This window comes from Mus musculus, chromosome 1 (assembly GCF_000001635.26).
Source record: "Mus musculus strain C57BL/6J chromosome 1, GRCm38.p6 C57BL/6J".
Classification (NCBI taxonomy): Eukaryota; Metazoa; Chordata; class Mammalia; order Rodentia; family Muridae; genus Mus; species Mus musculus.
In genome coordinates, this window is record NC_000067.6 from 194717191 (window position 1) to 194735684 (window position 18494).

General features: G+C 43.1%; 1 protein-coding gene and 1 long non-coding RNA gene across 4 annotated transcripts in view; one reads left to right on the forward strand and one right to left on the reverse strand.

Annotated features, from left to right (window-relative positions):
* The window catches only part of Gm46202, a 34742-nt gene extending 32192 nt beyond the window's left edge, over positions 1 to 2550 (reverse strand). The window contains exon 1 of the long non-coding RNA XR_001779695.2: positions 1987 to 2550. This is a non-coding gene — a long non-coding RNA (predicted gene, 46202). The remainder of the gene's footprint in view (positions 1 to 1986) is intronic.
* Positions 1 to 18494, forward strand: part of Plxna2 (plexin A2) — a 197079-nt gene that overhangs the window by 97400 nt on the left and 81185 nt on the right. The gene's annotated exons all lie outside the window — the stretch shown is intronic.

Consider the following 18494-nt stretch of genomic DNA (forward strand, 5'->3'; position numbering starts at 1 on the left):
TATCTCTCTGTCTCTCTCTGTCAATTAACTAAATGTAATTAAGGAATAGTACTAGTAAGAAGTGTTGGGTCATTAGTGCCACCGACTAACAAGTCAATGTTAATGTACTCTTAATAGATCTGTGGCTTGGCCAGTCCCAGGGGGAAAAACTTGGAAAGAGAATTCTGGGCCTGCTGTTAATTGTCCAGGTTCTCCATCAAGAGAAGGCTGGCTCTTCCCTAGAAAGCTACCCCAACTTCAGCAGTATGTCAGTAGATGTTATAAGCAGGAATACAACTTGCTCCCAGATTTCAGTGTCTAATGGAAGTCAGTCAGTGAGTGCTGGGAAAGTTAGGCTAGGAGCCAAGTAAAACAGCAAGTAAGAAGATGAAAAGAAGAGACATAGCCTTGATTCCAGCCCAGCTTGTCAGGCTGGCCACTCCCAGAAAGGGAATACCACTCTGTCCTCAGGGTAGATGGGAAGAGAGTGTAGGAATGGAAGCAATTATTCTATTTTATACTTTAATTAGATTGAATTAGCAGAGGGAATACAGGCATAAAATGATCCAGCGAAGGGTGAAATGGAAAAGGGGAGTCACTGTGCAGAATGGCTCCATGCAGGCTGGAGAGAGCCTTGGGAAGAACAGAGGGCTGGTGATGGCTGACATTTCTAGAGAGGGTGGGGGCCTGGAATTCTACTTTCCATTTAAAGGTCTAGAGAGGATGAATCACATAGAGCTTAAGATCTGGTATGTATGACTGATACCACCATTGCATAGATGCTTATTATGTAACCAGAAAATTATGTAATTTTTTTCTAAGCCTCAGTTGCTTCACCTGTATAATGGATCTAATAAAGCTGTGCTCTGAAGATAAGAGAACGGATTTAAAGTGCCTAGTGTATGTCTAGCACACAGTCTGCACTTCATCATCAATGGTGCCGTTAGTAAAACTTACTGGTATATCAGAGAAGACCAGAAGTGTCTATTACAACCTATGCCCAGGGAATTTCCTGCTCCCAAGAACGGCTTGCAACCTGTTTTTGATACTGTAACCTGCCATCCCAAATGACCAGTCAGAAGACTCTGGCCTAGCCAAACTGGACTGTGTGCTCATAATCTGGTATTTATTTTTAAAAAAATCCAGCAATGTGCCCAGTAGACTAAACAGACCCACTCTCTCAGAACACAGAAAGACAGTTCCTAGCCCTTACGTGAGACCAATATTTCAGAATACAGGCATATGTGGAGAGGAGGAGGTTGTTCTAGGTCAGGTTATCCCCAGGCCTTAGGGCACATGTATGGACATTTGGTTTGGAAGGGACCCTTCAGGGGTCTCTTCAGGTAGTAACCAAACCACAAACTCAGTAACAAAGGCAGGAAAAACCTCTTCTGCCTGTGAACACTCAGACTCATCCAAGTACCTTTATGTACACCAGTGGTTATTAGCACACTGTGGTTGCTATAGTACAAACTGCCTCAAACTTTGGGGGCATAACACAGCTATTTTTTCACAGCCTCAGGGAAATGACATAAGCAGATAGGGTTACTAGAATGATGGTGGGAGGTCTGGAGAGATACCTTAGCAAAAAGCATGTAGTGTTCTTGCAGAGGATGAGTTCCATTCCCAACACTCCTGCCAGTCAGCTCACAACCACTTATAACTTCCTGGGGATCTAACACCATCTCTGGCCTCCATGGGCACTGTACTCATATGCACATACCTCTACCATGACCACACACATACATGAAGCTTAAAAATAAACAAGGGGCTAAGACTGTCTGAAGTTATGAGCAGACTGGCATCAATCTATGTGTTTTGGACACCCTTACAACCTAGCAATCCCAGCACAGTCTCTGACATAGTCTTTAACACATCAAACATATCAACTATGGACTCTGAGAATGAGAACCCCCCACAAATAAGACAGAAATTAGATTAACTTTGGAACTCTCATCACTTTTACTTGTCTATTCACTCTAGTCAGCATTACACCTATGAACTTACCTGTGTATCCATAGACAGAACTTAAGAAACAGGTCTAGGAAGCAATCAACTGCATAGATCCCTGTCTCCCAGGGTCATAGACCACAGAACACCAGAGCTGACTAGAGCTTGAAAGATGATCCATTGTAATCCCAGATTAAAAACACTCAATGGGCACTTCTAACATTGCAGGCATGGAGCACTTAGATCCAGAGTCAATACAAGTGCATGAGGACACACTAGTGGTTTTCCATCAGGTTGCTTACTACATAACGTTGTCTAAGTCTCCCCAAAAGGGCCACACCAATGTTCTTAGCCCTGAAAGAAACACAGAGAAATGGACTCTGTCAGCAGAAGTCACAATGCAGGGACATTCCCTGACAAAGCATGGGCCTTCCTGTGACAACATTGTCCCAGCTCTTAGACATAGCTCTCCCTAATGACACACAGAGATAGATATTCCTCACTCTGCATAATTGCAGGATGCTAACACATTCACCACTTTGTCTTAAGTTTACAAGTGGTAGAACAATATGAACTTCAGCCTGGAGTTATCAGACACTTAGATTATGAAGCCCCCTCCTCCCAGCCCCTCTCCTCCCAATGGGCACAGAACTAACTCACCTCTCTGTGACTCTATCTCTCTGTCTGTCTCTGTCTGCCTCTTTGTCTTTGTCTCTATGTCTCTGTATCTCTTTCTTTATCTCTCTCTCTCTCTCTCTCTCTCTCTCTCTCTCACACACACACACACACACACACACACACACACACTTTTCCCTGTGTGTATTTAGGAAGAACCTGGAGGTCAAGCCAGTCTCCTGCCTGATGAGATAGCAATACCTAGCCAGCTTCACAAGAGAACAAATTTTATTTTCACTAGTTTGGAGGAGTCCCTTTGAGTAGTTACTAAACAGGATCTAGGACCAAAAATAGAACCATTTTCAAAAGGACTGTGTTCATGCCTGGGATAATAAGTCTACTACCTGTAGCCAAAGCCACTGAATTTTCAAAACCCCTATGCTACCCAAGGACCTTGTAGGGAAAACAAACAAAATGTGTGAATTGCAACTTCCAGATTCCTTGGCCTTTGCATTCTGACACCTCAAACTGTTAATTTTGATTGTGGGTATTTGTTTAGTCCAGGAGAGAAGCCATCCCCAGTGTGGACAGAACATGCCTAAGTATGTTTTTACAAGGCAAATGGTGTCTGTCACGGGCATCCCCCCTTTTCTGGGATAGGGGCCTTGACCCAGGGGAAACATGAAGGTGGGGTTGGGGTTGGGGAGAGAGTTGAGCCTGAGGGACTTGATGAATTATGGAGTTTGAGGATTAAAAAAGTGAGGATAAGAGAGTTGCTGCTGCACCCAGGGTTAGAATGTGTCACTTTCAATCCAAGCCTCTGGTGCACATGTGTTTCTGGTTAAGGACATGGAACCCCCGTGTGGATCCGGAGCTGAGTCTCACTCAGATCAGTGTCTTTCTCAAAGAAAGGGCAGAATCCTGCCTCCAGGAGCACAGTGCAAGGAGCCAGCCATGGCCTGCCCCTTCCCCCCACACCCGCATCTCAGGTTTTAAGTTCCCTCATCATCGCCAGCATCAAGGAGCCCAGAGACTGACCCAGATCATTGCTGGCCATTAATATTCTCTTGGAGCATTTTTAAAAATAAATGTTTTCACCTGAGGGAAAAGAACTGCTAACCTTCGCTATTAATCAGACACTTGGATTGCTTTTTTTAAAGACAGAATTAGAGAGAATTCCAGCATCTTATTTTAAAGTCCTTTGGTTTGGAAAGAAGTGATTAAACACAATGCTCAGGCTGGATAGACTGGTGCCAAAAACTCTCATTGCTCCAAATGGGCAGGGGTCTGGGGAGTCCACTCTGAGCTTTGGCAGGGGCTTTGATTTCTCTTTCTAGTAACTGCTGGTGGCTGACACCCTAACTGCCCATAGTGATGCTCCAAGAATAGGATGATAGGAAATTACTGGAACTTAATTCCAGATGCCCAAACAGAGACTCACTTGCCCTGACTATAATCTCTGTCATCAGGAGACACAGGGCTAATGCTGGTTAACGTGGCTCAGCCCAGCATTCTTTTCCCAACTTGACTGCGGCTTCCCTCAGCACAGCCAAAAGGAAGCAGTGGTTGTGTGTACAAAGTTTTAATTTAAAAAATTTAAAACAACCTAGGCCCCAGAGAGTCACTGAAGATGTTCCCAAGAGTCAAATTAAACTCGGAGAGATTTGCATATCATTTGCATATATAGCCTCTTTCATTCAGCAGACCATTAAGTGTCTACCATGTATAATGCATAGCTTTGTCCACTGGTAAGTCATTTGCATATGCAGATTTGGACAAGGCTGTCTTTCTAAGGAATGGTCCAGCAAATATCTTATAAATAGGTCTGCCCTGGAGATAGTCTCCTTATGATTTCTTCCTGCTCTTTTCACTACAACAGCACTATTAAGTGTGGGTTTTGGGTAGAGATAAAAAAAATAGGAGTCCTGCTCTAGGGAGGGCTGTCAAATTTTGCTGGTAAGAAGTAGAATTAGGTTATTCCTCTGTCCATATTCAGAGTGCTCAGTGAGTGGGGCAACTTGAACCCTCCAGGAAGTGTTCTCACACGGATCCCTTCAGGTTTAAAGTCTCCAGAAAAGGTTTCCTCTTTGCCTTGATACAGGGATCCAGAGCTAGTCAGCCTTAGAGATTATCTAAGAAGGGCAGCCTTTTGTTTCACAGAAAAGGGGGCCTAGATCTCCAAAGGGACTTTGAAAACAAAGAGTAAACCTTTAAAGAGGCTGGCAGTCACCTACTATGAGCAGTTACCATCAAGTCCAGCTCCAGGACTAACTGAAGTGAGGCTTTGGGCAAGCTGCTTCACCTTTCTGCTTCAGTAACACCGTGTGTAAATGTGTTTACTTGTGGTCTCTGCTTCAGTGTTTAGTGAATTAATTCAATGAATTAATGCCTTAAAAGCACTCAGAGAAGTATCTGGCATTGCATGCCTGCTTAATACATGTTAGCATTGTAATTATGGTTTTATGGTCATGTCCCATGCCTATCACCAGGCCAAGTCTTACAGAGCAAGATTCAATTTATAACCACACCTATAGTATAATCTCTACTGGTTGCCTGGCCTCTCAGCTTTGCCTTATTTAAGATGTGTTGAAATCTAATATTTATGCCAGTGTTTTTCTTCTTTTAGTTAACAAACGTGACCTCAGCTAATGAGTACTATTTTCCCAGCCTTTTCTATAGATAAGAAAACTGAAATTAAGTCTGGCTTGCTAATTTGCCCATAGCAGTAAAGCTGGTAAACAGCAGGATTGGGCCTCTGCACCAGGCCTCCTCAGTCAAAGCTCTATTTCTAGCTCTGAAAACAGTGCCCCCTGCTGTGCCTGCTCCCATCCTGCAATTTCTCTATCAAGGGCTCCAGGCTCCAGAAAACACAAGCTCTCCTAACCTGGCTCTTCCAAGGAAGTGGTAGTCTGTTTAAAAACCCAATTAAAGGATGCCAACACTGTTTCAGTGTCGAAAGAAAGTGAAGAAAGAAAGAAAGAAAGAAAGAAAGAAAGAAAGAAAGAAAGAAAGAAAGAAAGAAAGAAAGGAAGGAAGGAAGGAAGAAAGAAAGAAAGAAAGAAAGAAAGAAAGAAAGAAAGAAAGAAAGAAAGAAAGGGAGAGAGAAAAAAACAAAGAGGTTTGTGTCACTGGCTTGTGTACTATATACAGGGTCCTGCCAAGAATGCTCTCTCCTCCTTAATGGAAACTGAAAGACAATTAACTACCCATTTTAGACCTATAAGGGATGTAAGGCTCCCTCGAGGTTTAATGACCTAAACTGGGTGTTTGTAGAGCTCTTGGGGGTAGAAATATGAGTGAGGTGCAAGTCTGGGCAATGGCAAAGCCTTTGCCTTCCTATCCTTTCCACTACCACCAATGCCATTCAGAGACCCCACAGTAATCTCACGACCCCCTGTGCATGCATTCTTCCACCCTGTCCTCAACAAAGGAAACCCTTGCAAGGAGAGCAGGTACAGAAAACAAAAAGTGTTGATGCTAAGCCTCAGTCAGCCTCTCCAGTACCATCCAAGAGTGAATGCCAGGATTCCCTCAACTGCTGGTCCCAGCTAGAGAGCTCTAAGGCTCAGAAAGGACTTACCAAGACGATGGCAAGGCAGAGATGGAATGACACTCCAGAATTCAGCCTTCTCCTACTCAGCCCTTTCTGACACTGACACTAGTGCTCTCAGTATTCAGTTTTGATAACTGAATGTATTTGATTTAGACCATAATATTTAGTGCCACTTTGGATTTCCAATTAGGCTTCAGTCAGGCACTGACAGTCTGATTTGTTTTGTTTTGATCAACACAAAAGAGAGCAACATCAGAGGAATTGTGAAAAAAAAAAAACACAACCCTTATTTCTATCTACCAATCACTGGGACAGTGATGCAATGATGAGAAGATACAGTTCAAAGGTGTTGAGAGAAGCACACTCATCATGAGCCAAGGAAAGAGGGAGAAGAGAAAGAGAACTCTTGGGAAGAGGTAGTGTCTGAAGTCCTGGGCCTCCTCCAGAGTAGGTGTGCAAGCTGTACATAAGAGGATTGTATAGAGACTAGAGATGGGAACAGAACAGTCTTCTACAAGCTTCTCATTCACAATGACATAGGCTCATAAATACCCCCTAGAACTTTGATCCAGGCTCTATGAATGATGCCCTTCGGAGGTGAGAGGCTGACCTCTTGTGAATTCTTCAAGTAAAGCCTCACCCCTCATCCAGAAGTGGCCAGCTATGCAGGTTCACATAAAGATGTAAGGTTGTCTTCATTGCCTGTGAGTCTAGCACACTGCTTTCACACTCATGCCCAGCAATGATTCTCTCTAGGGCTGTCTACATGAGAATGTTTAGGGTCAAATTCAGGTCTATAAAGGGATTCAGGGGAAGGTAGGTAGATTACAGAAAATGATGCATCTGTCTTATGAGTCATCTGGGAGGCTGAGTCAAGGCTAATTGCAACCTTAGTTTCCCCTTTGTGAAATGAATTCTTTCAAAGGGCACTGGGAACACTGTGCTTGGAAGCTGACCTGGGTGTGAGTATGTCTGTACTGGTGGGTACTTGTGTGAAGGAAGTAACTATCCCTACATGGCCAAGGAGCAGTGTCAGTCCTGAAGAGGTGTTCTATTTCTATGCCATTGCAGGAGAGTAGTGGGGGTTGACACTTCTCTTTCAAGGCTTGGCTTTCACTGTTTGCGACCCAAACTTTACTGCAGTTTTCTAGCAGGCTCTATGCTCTTTCTCTGGGCCCAGTTTAGGAACCTGGTATCTCTACTTGACATTTCATGGTTCAATTCCCTGAGCACTTGCCACTATGAATAAGTTAGCCTTCCTTTCCCATACCTGTTATTCCCACTCCCCATTCCTCTCTGCAAACAGGTTGGGATTTGAAATTGCCACCAGATGGAAGAGCACCAGCTGCCATCAGCTGTTGGCAGCTTAGGAAACAGATCATGTTCAGCTTCCATCCTGCAGGCAATGTTTAAAGATAAGAAGCCTAGGGTGGGTAGACTCAGTGGAAGGAAGACTGAAAGGGAGTCATGGGCAAAGATGAGGTCAGTGTCTCAGCCACTCAGTTACCAAGAGGCTCATCCAGTAGCCACCTAGGGCTCAAATGCTTGCAGCACTAGGCTTGTCTTCATACAGTCACATACACACAAGAGGAACATGTAAGCATAGCTGACAGTCAAGTGTGTACAGGGCTGGAAACACATCAAGATCCTCCCAGCTTTGAATCAGAGGAGGCTTCCTGGATGGGGGGGGGTGTTCTACTTGACCTATAAAAGGGGAGAGTTTACCATTCCCAAGAGACCCAATTGGAAAGAAAGATCTTCAGGCTTCCCAGCTGCAGCAGTTTAGAACATGGGAGAAAACAACCATGTACCTAGAACAAAGATTATCACTAGGGTTACCCCCTGGCACAAGCCCTCCATTCTCTCCACCTTCAAATTCCTAGAAAGGTCTTGGGTCTTAGTTACATCATCAAGAGAAAGATATCAGTACTGATCTATTACCTCCTAACACAGCCTTGTTCCTTACGGTATGAAAAGGGTGGCATCTAGCCATGCCAGTTAATAAGATAAAGATAAAGATGTTTTCCCCTTGGCTTTTAGTCCCTTCTTTCAGTGATGCTAATAGTTAGTGGGACTTTGTCAGGCTGGGCTGCTTCTCTTTCCCTAGGAGATGACAATGTCCAGTAATTATTGGGTGCTTAATAAATACTTGGTATAGGCTGTGAGACAAAGAGACAAAGAAAGAAAGCTGTTATGTAAGAAGGCTTCCTAGGATGGCAGGAAGGTCCTTGTAGGCAAGTCATCCTTTATTCAGATCTGGGCTCTGCAATTCTGCTTTTCCCTAAGGCCTGGCTTAGCCTCTCTAAGCATCAGTTTTTCTCTTTTGTAAAGTGGGGTCAATGATAATGGTCACTATTTTGATTGATGGAGAAATAAAATAAATGGCTGATCCATATAGGATTTTTGAGACAGCAGGAACTCAGCCTATAGAATGTATGCAGCTTGGCCCTGCCTGTTTTCCTGGTTTACTCCTTAGCTTCCTCTCCTCTGCCACTGAGCTCAGTTTTTATCTTGAAGTCATCTGCCAGTTGGATCTTTTTCCAGGCTATGTCTTAGGAGACAAGACTAAAGAAGGGAAACAGATAACCACAGAAGCTCATTTGCCAGTTGTCAGAGCCTGCCATCAGCAAAGCATTCCTGCTCCATTCCCTGGGGTGCCAAGAAAAATCAGCCTGACCTTTGATTTACTGCTCAATATGGGTTTCTTGCCTCTGGGTCTCTACCAGTGCCCAGCCCACCTTCATCTTTCCATCCCTCAGTATTCTGGTGTTCTCTCCCTGAATCCTGCTCCTTACCAGGCTGCAAGGTGGGTGAGCTGTTGTGTCCTCTGAGCATCATGACCAGACTCCTAAATTCTGTGAGTGTAGAACAAGTTCAGGAAAGCCACTGTTCCTGTCCAACAGCCTATTTCACCCAGCGTGCAAAGTGAAGCAAAGGCTAGCAAGACAGGTGCTCCAGCATTACTCAAGAACTCAGCACCATGTTATAGTTCCTTCCAACCTGCACCCTGAAATCTCTCTATTATTATTTACAGGACACCCCTTCCTTTCATTTGTGTTCCTTCTGCATCTATTGTCACATCAGTTCTACACCTAGTTGACCTGACATGGCCGGCTACTGTTTCTGCTTTTCTGTCTCTTTCCTTTCTGAGCCAGCCTTACTTCCTCCAAGCCATTCAGACTTAGGTGTTTAGCCAGGGAGCAGACAGTAGAGGGTGGTGATGGTCAGTAGTGTTAAGGACTTGAAATAACAAATGTAATGGGAAGGAAACATGACATACAGGTTCTCAAGAAACCAGGAATGAGCTAGTTAGACGTGTGTGTGTGTAGTGTGCATGCATATGTGTATACAGTATGTGTTTGTGTACAGTGTGTATGCATATGTGTGTATTACGGCATTTCAAAATCAGCTTCAAGAATGTTTTCCTAGAAACTGTTCTCTTCAAGCTTTGTTCTTCTCTCAGCCTCTATCACCTGTGTTGGCACGGTTTCCATCTTCCCATCTGGGAAAGAGAGTTTAAAACCCTTTGTGCTAGTCAGCTTTAGGATTTTCAAGCTTCCTTTTTGGACATGGCTGTCAGCATCAGTTTTCTGCAGGGAGTGATTTAACCTTCATTTATTCATTAATCCCCCTGCAACTTCATTAGGGAAGATTTATAAAAGTGCTGAATTGGAAAGGTCAGCTGTCCCTGGGCCCAGGACTTGGTATGCCTGTAGCTCTTCTCATGATCTTCATTCTTAAGATTCATTCTTGAGACTGGAAGATGGGGAAGACAGCAGCAGAAGATGTCAGCCTTGTGTTAGGTCTATGTGACTCCTGTCTCTGCCATCCTCAGGTCCAAGGGTCTCTCAAGGAAATTTCTGGTAGAAGCAATTGAGAAATGGACTGAGGACTAACCTAACAGACAGCAAAAGGGAGAAAAGGTAGCTCTTATGAAATGTGTCCCACTGTCATGGACAATCCCTGGCAGAATACCCTAGTCAACAGGTCACTATCTTCAATGACTATATGCAGAAGTCTGTCTGACATTACCAAAGGACATAAACCCCACATATCCTACTATGTCTGATGCCACATGTATAACCACAGGGGACACCTAAGTTCATGAAGGACTATAAAAGAAAAATCAGTCTTCACCTGGGTGAGGTGAAAGTTGCTTCTGAGACCTGGAAGATTCTGCCAAACATCAGGCTGAACTACCTCCTACTCTGTGGTAGCCAGGTCACCACTCATCTTACCCAGAAGTCACTCATGCTCATGTGCCTTGCCTCAAGTCTCTGTGTCTTTTGCTGTCACAGTGGCCAACCATCTTAGCTCATGGAGTTCAATCAATCTACCCAGAAGAGGAACAATAGAAAGTAGACTAAGAAATATACAGATGCTTTAATCTTGTGGAAAGGCAACATACTTGTTTGCTGCCTCCTCCCTGCCTTCTGTCTCCTGGGAATAAGGCAGAACTCAAAACCATTCCAGTCCACTCCTTGGGATAACCACAGGCTTCTGGCCTTCTCTCTAACACATTGATCACACTTCTGTTTTTCCCCATTTAAGCTCTAAGTGATGAGGGGACCAGACAGGCCAAGAGCCCCAACCTCTTACATTGCCAGCTATATAGCTAGACTCAAGCAGGGTTTGAGAAAATAATTTCAATAAGAAGGCAGGTGGGCAAACCTATTCCATGTGCCAAGCTGAGAATATTGGGTTTTAATATGATCACAGAGGATTACAGAAATTAATTTTATTTTATCTAATATTGTACAACTTGGGGCTTTTGGGATTCAACATGCAAATTTATGCTCCCAGTGCAAATTGGAGCATGTCTAGATTAATGGAGAAACTGTAGGCACCCCCACTTTCTCCAGAATCCTATTTTCCTTATGGGATTACCTACTTGTTTGCCAAAGATGCACCCAGGACTAAATTTCTTAAGAAAGAGGAACTTCAAAGCAACAGAAGTCTGAATGGTACCTCTTCTAGATAGGGTATATAATGGAGCCCCTAAGCATTGATGGCAGTCTTCTGAGCAGCCTAGAGACTAGACAGGGGCTTCCATTAGTCAGTGGAAGGAGGCCTATGCTTCTGCAGTCTAGCAGTGAAGGAGGTGGGTAAGGGTATTTCTCTGAGATGCCAGCATAGTGACACTCTAGATGTAATGAGATGCCTAGGGCATTGTTAATCATGCCTGACCTTTTTAGATCAGTGATATTGTATTGTTTTATTTCATGAAATAAGACCCTACCACAAAGGGCATTTGATATAGTTAGTTATTTTATGTTTTGAAAGGAATTGGCTTCTAAAAATGAATTTGGTTGTGAGACTATCCATGGACTCCATTAAGATCATTGAAGGTATTAGACATTGTCCGCCCCACATAAGAAGTGACCAACATTCTTCAAACTATGTGCTCACAGACCATGTCATGAGTTCTCTACTGTCATCCTGACACAGCCTCCAAGCCATTGTGACTAGTCCCACTATCTTGGCCTAGCTAACAGTCACTCCTCTCCCTATAATCTAAGCTAAATCAATATTGAACGTTAAAGGAGAGAAAAATGGCCTCCCACATACAGGAAGCATATTCTCAGCTCTCTTTAGCTTGGTTTGCCTAAGGCATATATGTTAGTTAGTGGAATCTCTGGTTCTAATTTTTTATGTTTTTCTGTTTCTCTTTACTTGTGGCCCTAGACTAACATCTAGTGGCCACAGGGTAGTGCTGGTAGACCTCATCATGGAGAAATAAGAATGCACACAGTCTGTATATTTTCCCCATCTTACATCTCTGTCAACTAGATAAAATAGATATCCTATCATTCTTGTAATTCTCAGGAGAGCTTCTAAAGGGTGGAAGTTCATGCTACCTCTGTTATAGAACAAGTGTGATCCTGGTCCTTTCCTACCAGTTGCTAAGGCCTCCTCCTAACCCTGGTCTAAGGCTGTTGCTTTCTGCCCCTTGCATTCTGAAACCACAGCTTTAGCACATAAAATTACTTTAAACATAAGCAATGACAGATAACCATTAGAGGAGAATCAGCCTTTACACTGTAAAAATTGAGCTGGGAGTTGTCGGTTTTAAGAGCTAAGAGAGAGACATATGGACAGAATAACAAGAGAATTTTATTTGTCTCTCAACATTAAACCTAAATCATAAGCCACACCAGGCAGTCTCACATTACAGCTTACTGTGTTCTTTCTTTTTGTAAAGGGTGCATAGTCCATAAACAGCCCACACTCAAAACACAATCATTTCACAGTGGTTTGGTTTCCCCTGTGGTAAAAATGAGAGACACCAGCTCTGGGATCCCTAAGTTGGCCATTTAATGACTAGCCTTGATTCAATGAGGTTTCTAGGGCGATTAAGTCAGGTATCTTGCATAATAAAACTTACTCATATGTGTGTCCTGGGCTCCTTTCCTATACCTTCTTGGCTTGGAGGTAAGAAGTCACTATTATTTACTAGAATGGGGATGAAATTCTAGTTTCATCCAAAATACTGTGCAAAGTGAAAGAAGCCAGTCACATATTGGATGGTTCAACAAATAGGAAGTGCATAGAATAAACAGACACAAAACCAACCAGTGGGTTTCCAGAAGTGGAGGAGTTAGAGGCAAAGGAACTTGAAGTGATTATTCATGGACATCAGCTATCCTTTAGGGAAGTATTCTAAAATTAATTGTGGCTTTGTCTATTTTATTTACAATTCCATGAATGTATTCAATACTTTTGGATCATATTCTCCTGAATAAATTTGGGAATATGAGAATTTTATATCAATAAAAATTCTTATAAGTCTTTAGGAGGCTGTACTATAACTATCTGGCTACTCAATAGCCTCTCCTTCTCCTAGTACCCTTTGCCTAGAGGATACATACACACTGTAGTTGGGCTACTGTGTGAGGTCTCTCTGGTATCTGCTCTCCTGATTTTCTTTCTCTCTCCTTGCTCTCCTATTCCTTTTCTCTCCAATCTCCTTCCTTCCTTGTTTCCTGCCAATCACATCCCGTGTTTACAAGTCAGGGGCTTCCCATGGCCCCAAAAATCTGAGGGGAGAGAGAAGATGGTGATAAAACTAGAAGTACCCATACTAGTGTTACTAGTATTGTTAGGTTATTATCTAGGACTTAATGCAATCCTCACCCTCTTACTGGACTAATCCACTAAATGAATAAATGAATATTCAGAATTTAGAATATACAGAGACTTAAAAAAGCAAACTCACATGACTGGCTTTCCCAGAGCAAGAATGGGTCAAGCTTGCTTGCTGGACCTCAGTGTACATCCTCTGAAGTTCTGTTGACCCAAAACATGGGGCTGAGTTGCATTATTTATTGAACCACTTTAATCAAGCAATTTGATGGGCTTCAAAACTATAGCACCTGAGATGTAATCTGTTAGTCTGATATTTATGGCCGTTTATGGAATATATTCTTGTGGTTCTTCTGTTCATTGTGGTTTTCATTAAGACTCTAAGCCTGCTTAAAGCCTACTTATCATTTTAAACTCTTCTGTTTAATCTTGGTCAGTCCAACTGGTCAATTCTTCAGGACAACCTAAGGGAGACAGCTCTTGATGACTCTTTTCTTCTCACAGTTGTATGTCTTCATGACAAGGTGGAACAATTAAGTCACCACACCAGTAGGCTCTGAGTGTTTGTGCCATGAATATGGGTGGGATAAGTCAGTATTGGTATGTGCTATGAGAGTATGTGGGTGTTTATCATGAGTATGTAGGGATATGTGTTTTATATCAGCTTGAATACATGGGGTACATCTGTGGATATGTCAGAAGCTCTCACTATGTATTGATACCCTGTTGACTCATAGAGGGTTGTAGGGGGAGGGAAATGGGAAGCTAGGTGCCAAGGGGCCCACTGGATTTCAGCTCCACTCATAGAGGACCCAGAGCTCCTGGTCACCTCTGCAGAGTTGGATACTTCCATCCCAACATGCAGGCTTTCTGAAAACTCCCTTTCTTGACTCCTTTTCTTTGAACAATCCTGGGATTATTCATTTTTTTTATTATTAGAACTATCCACTCCTAATGAACCAACGCAAAAAGAACTCTAAATGAGCACATCCTTTTTGCATATTCCTTTTCCCATAGCATACCTAATATCCCATGTTCACTGTGGCCTCTAGTATTTTCATGCTCAGAATACTCTGCATACATCTCTTACTAAACCCAGCTTATTCCTTAGGTGTTATCCACAGTTGACTCCTAACTCTGCACATCCAGCTTTCTTCTGGAAATTATAAAAGATAATACAGTATTTATCACTAAAAGTGTTCCCTCTGGATCAGTAAGATAGAATATCTGGTATACCCATCAACTACACTTCTGTCTTCTACTTCTTCAGAGGATTTAGGATTAGAGTTGCAAGATATGATGGTTCAGGTGGTACACTACACATAAGTTTTAGCTAAGTGAGAAATCGGGGCTAAAAGCAGGCCCTTACTTATTGTAGCATTTAATGTTCTTAGAGGGGTCACCTTTATCTAACCATGCAAAAGTGTCCTGTTAGTTTGGTGGTGCTCAGTAATCTAAATCACACTAGTCTCAGACATCTAGTAGCAGCCAGAGGAATACTTAACTAAATATATAAAGAATACTATACTGCTACTCCAAGTCTCTACAGATGAAGCCTGGATTCCCTACGCTGCCCCAGAAAGTGCCATTTTCCTCTCTGATTAATACTATCCCATGCCACCACATCTCTGATTAGTACCCCCAACTGATCATTGTCACTCCACACTAATCACCACCACTCTTTTCTGGTTACTACCACTCTAATGAATACCACACGTCTCCCATTAGCCACACCACTGCCACACCCTCTCCCATTAGCATCACCACACTCTGACCACTGCCACCCCTCTCTGATCTCCAGTACATTCACCCTGTTTAACTCTGGTTTAATTTTCACCTTGTCACATCTTCCTTCTAAGTACTCCAATCTTTTTATGTCCTTCCAATTAGTTAACATGCTCCAGAAGAGAGAGTACACTTCTGCCTCCTTGCTTACAGCCACCCCTCTAACATCTTCAGAGGACCTGTCCCATGGGGACCCCATCAGTTCCAGTAATACTCTAAGTGGCATGTCCGCTGAAAAGCACAGATGGCCAGGCTCTGTGTTTAGAGTCATATAACTAAACTAACCAGAGATCTCTCTCCCAAAATGCCAACCCCACCAAGTATTTAGTAACACACGGGTACATTTACAGAGCCAGCTCTCTACTTCATTGTGGGGAAAATGTTTCTAAAATTTAAGGACATTCTAGAGAAACTAAGCCAGATGACACAATAGAAATAAGAAATAGCCAGTCTTTTTGACAGATTAACCTCAGTGTAGCTTAGTGAACAATAGATTTACTGCAGTCTTCTCTGGAGCTGTGTTGAACTAGGAGAGGTAGTATATGAGAAGACAGTGCCAGAAATATAGTCTCTCATTTAGTCCTGATACTAGCTCTTGCTCCTCTTAGAGAACTGTGTTCAATTTGTCCCAGCAAGGGATGGGGTCTATCTCTGACATTATAGATGTCAATCATCACCAGGACCTTTTAGCCTTCCCAGCTCCTTCTCCTGCTCCAAAATTGAGCACCCAGCAGTCACTACATGGCAGTACTGATGCTCTAGCCTCTCATAATGCATCACCCGTGGTGCGTGGCCAGACCAAACCCGATTACACTCCAGTGGTTAAAAGTCCAGGTCTAATTAGAGTTCCAGGGAATCAAGCCATTGTATTATTAATGATTCTCTGGCAATGTTCTGATTAAAACAGCAATTTTAATAAGCACAGCTCAATGCTAAGTGTTCACTGAGCTCCTAATTACATCAGTTATGACTCCAAAATTATTTAAAATTCTATTTTTTTTCCAACTAGACATGGCATGCACCAGTAAAGTACTCAGGTGATTTGGTGATTATTTTCTGTAATTAATTTCCTAAGTACTTAGTTTAAAAAAAAAAAAAAAACGGTCTCTTTTGTCTCCATTCCATCTCTCCTAAGCTTCTTTACTCCTTGTCAACCCAAGAGGCTTCAAAACATAGATTACAGTTAAGCAGCCATTGACAAAGTCAGGAAAGCAGTGAGGAATAAGAAGATTTTTTTTTTTTTTGTAATAGTCCCCACAACCAAGAGATACTTGCAAAACTTCAACCTGTGATCACACACCTTGCCTGACTGAGTGAATACCAGCAGCATCCAGAAGGCTTCTGACCTCCATCAGTTTACCTCAGCCTTGCTTTCATTTTGACAAGAACATGTGTCCTATTGATGGTCAGCACTCAGTCTATAGCCACACCACCCTGAACACGCCTGATCTCGTCTGAAGGCCAGAACTCACAGTTACCAGAAGACAGAGGCAAAAGAACGGAGACCACTCAGGATTAGTTCTGAAAAAAATCTCAAGTCACTTTAGAGGATGAAGACTGTAGGCCATTAACTCCTCAGAAGACCCTGGGGTCTGAGACCTTGGGGTCTCCTGGTTTCAAAACCAAATGAGAGTTGACATCTAGAACTTTCCTCGTCATAAAATCATCTTATTATGAAGTTATTAAGCAGCACTCAGAAGTAATATCTATGTCCACCTGACCCATGATACAAATCTGGTACTTGCCATATGCCCTGTTGCATCTCACTTCCAGTGGATCTCATGGCCATATGAGATAGCAGCAGCAGTCATTTGGATTATTATCTTGCCACCAAGAATTCTGGGAGATGCATCTGAATCTAACTTGGTTTTATTCCCACTGTTCCTTCAGAGGGCATATCTTGGAAAAGTCGTACAGATCTTCAATAGGGCTAAACAGCCAGAAGCTCAGCCTTGGGTAATAAGATGCTGTTAACCCTAGGTGTGATCTCAAACAGTGTCTTCAGAGTTAAGATGAAAGACCCTGACCAGGACTAAACTCCATTGATGGCAGCTTAAATGTGTCCCTATTCACAGCACTTTGAGCCTGTGCCTCATGAATGTTCCCTGCCTTCCTGTTCACAGCTCTTTCCCATACCTCACTCTTACTTCTGAGCTGCTGGTCCTGACCCTTCCAGAGAAAAGGTCAGGGAGAGATCAGGCAGGTACACAGTTGAGACTGTCACAGATAGCTGTGATCTTCAGCTGGCCAGTGTTTTATTTTCATGGCTGGAAACGTGGTGACCTTGGGGATACCCACAGCATTTATAACTGGTTTCCACCAGGTGGAGATGGTTTTCCTGCTGACAACACTTGTGCTCTGATTTTCAAGAAGTTCCCTTAGTATCACCTTCAGGGACCCTTCTCAGCCAAGTTATAAAGTGCCAGACTAGCCTTTCCTAGTTTGGTGGCCTGTGTGGAGCTTTCCTTGATTTTGAGGAGAATCATGCATGACTTTACAAACTCCTGTTGTTACTTGACCCCTGCTACCAGACTCCTATCCCCTCTGTCCCAGCAATCCAGGGCATGCCACTCAGACCTTACAAGTAGTCCTACTGAAGTATTCCCAGCCTTGGGATTCCTAGGGCTTCCTCTAAAAACTCATATAATGTCCTCCTTTCATTTCTTCTACCCTTTTACATTAGTAGTCCATGACAGGGGACCCTGGGTAATGGGTGGAATCATAAAACTGGATCCTGAGCAACGGCAAATATTCTGCCACCATTGCTACTTACCATGGTTGATATTTTAATTTTAATATTCAATAATATTTACAGATGTGGAAACAGAAACTCAGAAAGGTTCAGTGACTCACTCACCACAGCTGAGCATGTGATGAGGCTGAGCAAGACTCTTTTGTGACAGTTCTGCCCCTTCCATGACAGCATAGGCTTCTACTATTGAAACAGTGTCACCTCATGGATCCTAGGAAAATTAGAGATTTCAGCCAGACATGGGTGTCCTTAGCAGAGAGAATATTCTTGAGGAGCTTAAAATAAAACCTGGATTGTTGGACACGTGACTCACTTCTCAGCATGTGTTCATATACAGAATTCCAGCATATGGAGAGTTAAAGAGGAATACCTCAGAGGAAGGCAAGGGAAGCAGAGCCCTAAACACACCATTAATCCTGGGCTTGTGATGGGTTCATAGATGCATCAAATCAAAAAGGATTACAAGGATGCATGCAATCCTTGGCATGATGGTTTTATTTGTAATTCCAGCACTGAGGCAGAAAGATTATCCACAATTTCGAGACCAGTCTTGGCTATATAGAGAAATCCTGTTCTCTCATCAAAAGTGAAAGGAAGGAAGGAAGGAAGGAAGGAAGGAAGGAAGGAAGGAAGGAAGGAAGGAAGGGAGTGAGTTAGGGAGGGAGGGAGGGAGGGAGGGAGGGAGGGAGGGAGAGAAGGAGGGAGGGAGGGAGGGAGGGAAGGAAGGAGGAAGGGAGGGAGGGAAGGAGGAAGGGAGGGAGGGAAGGAGGAAGGGAG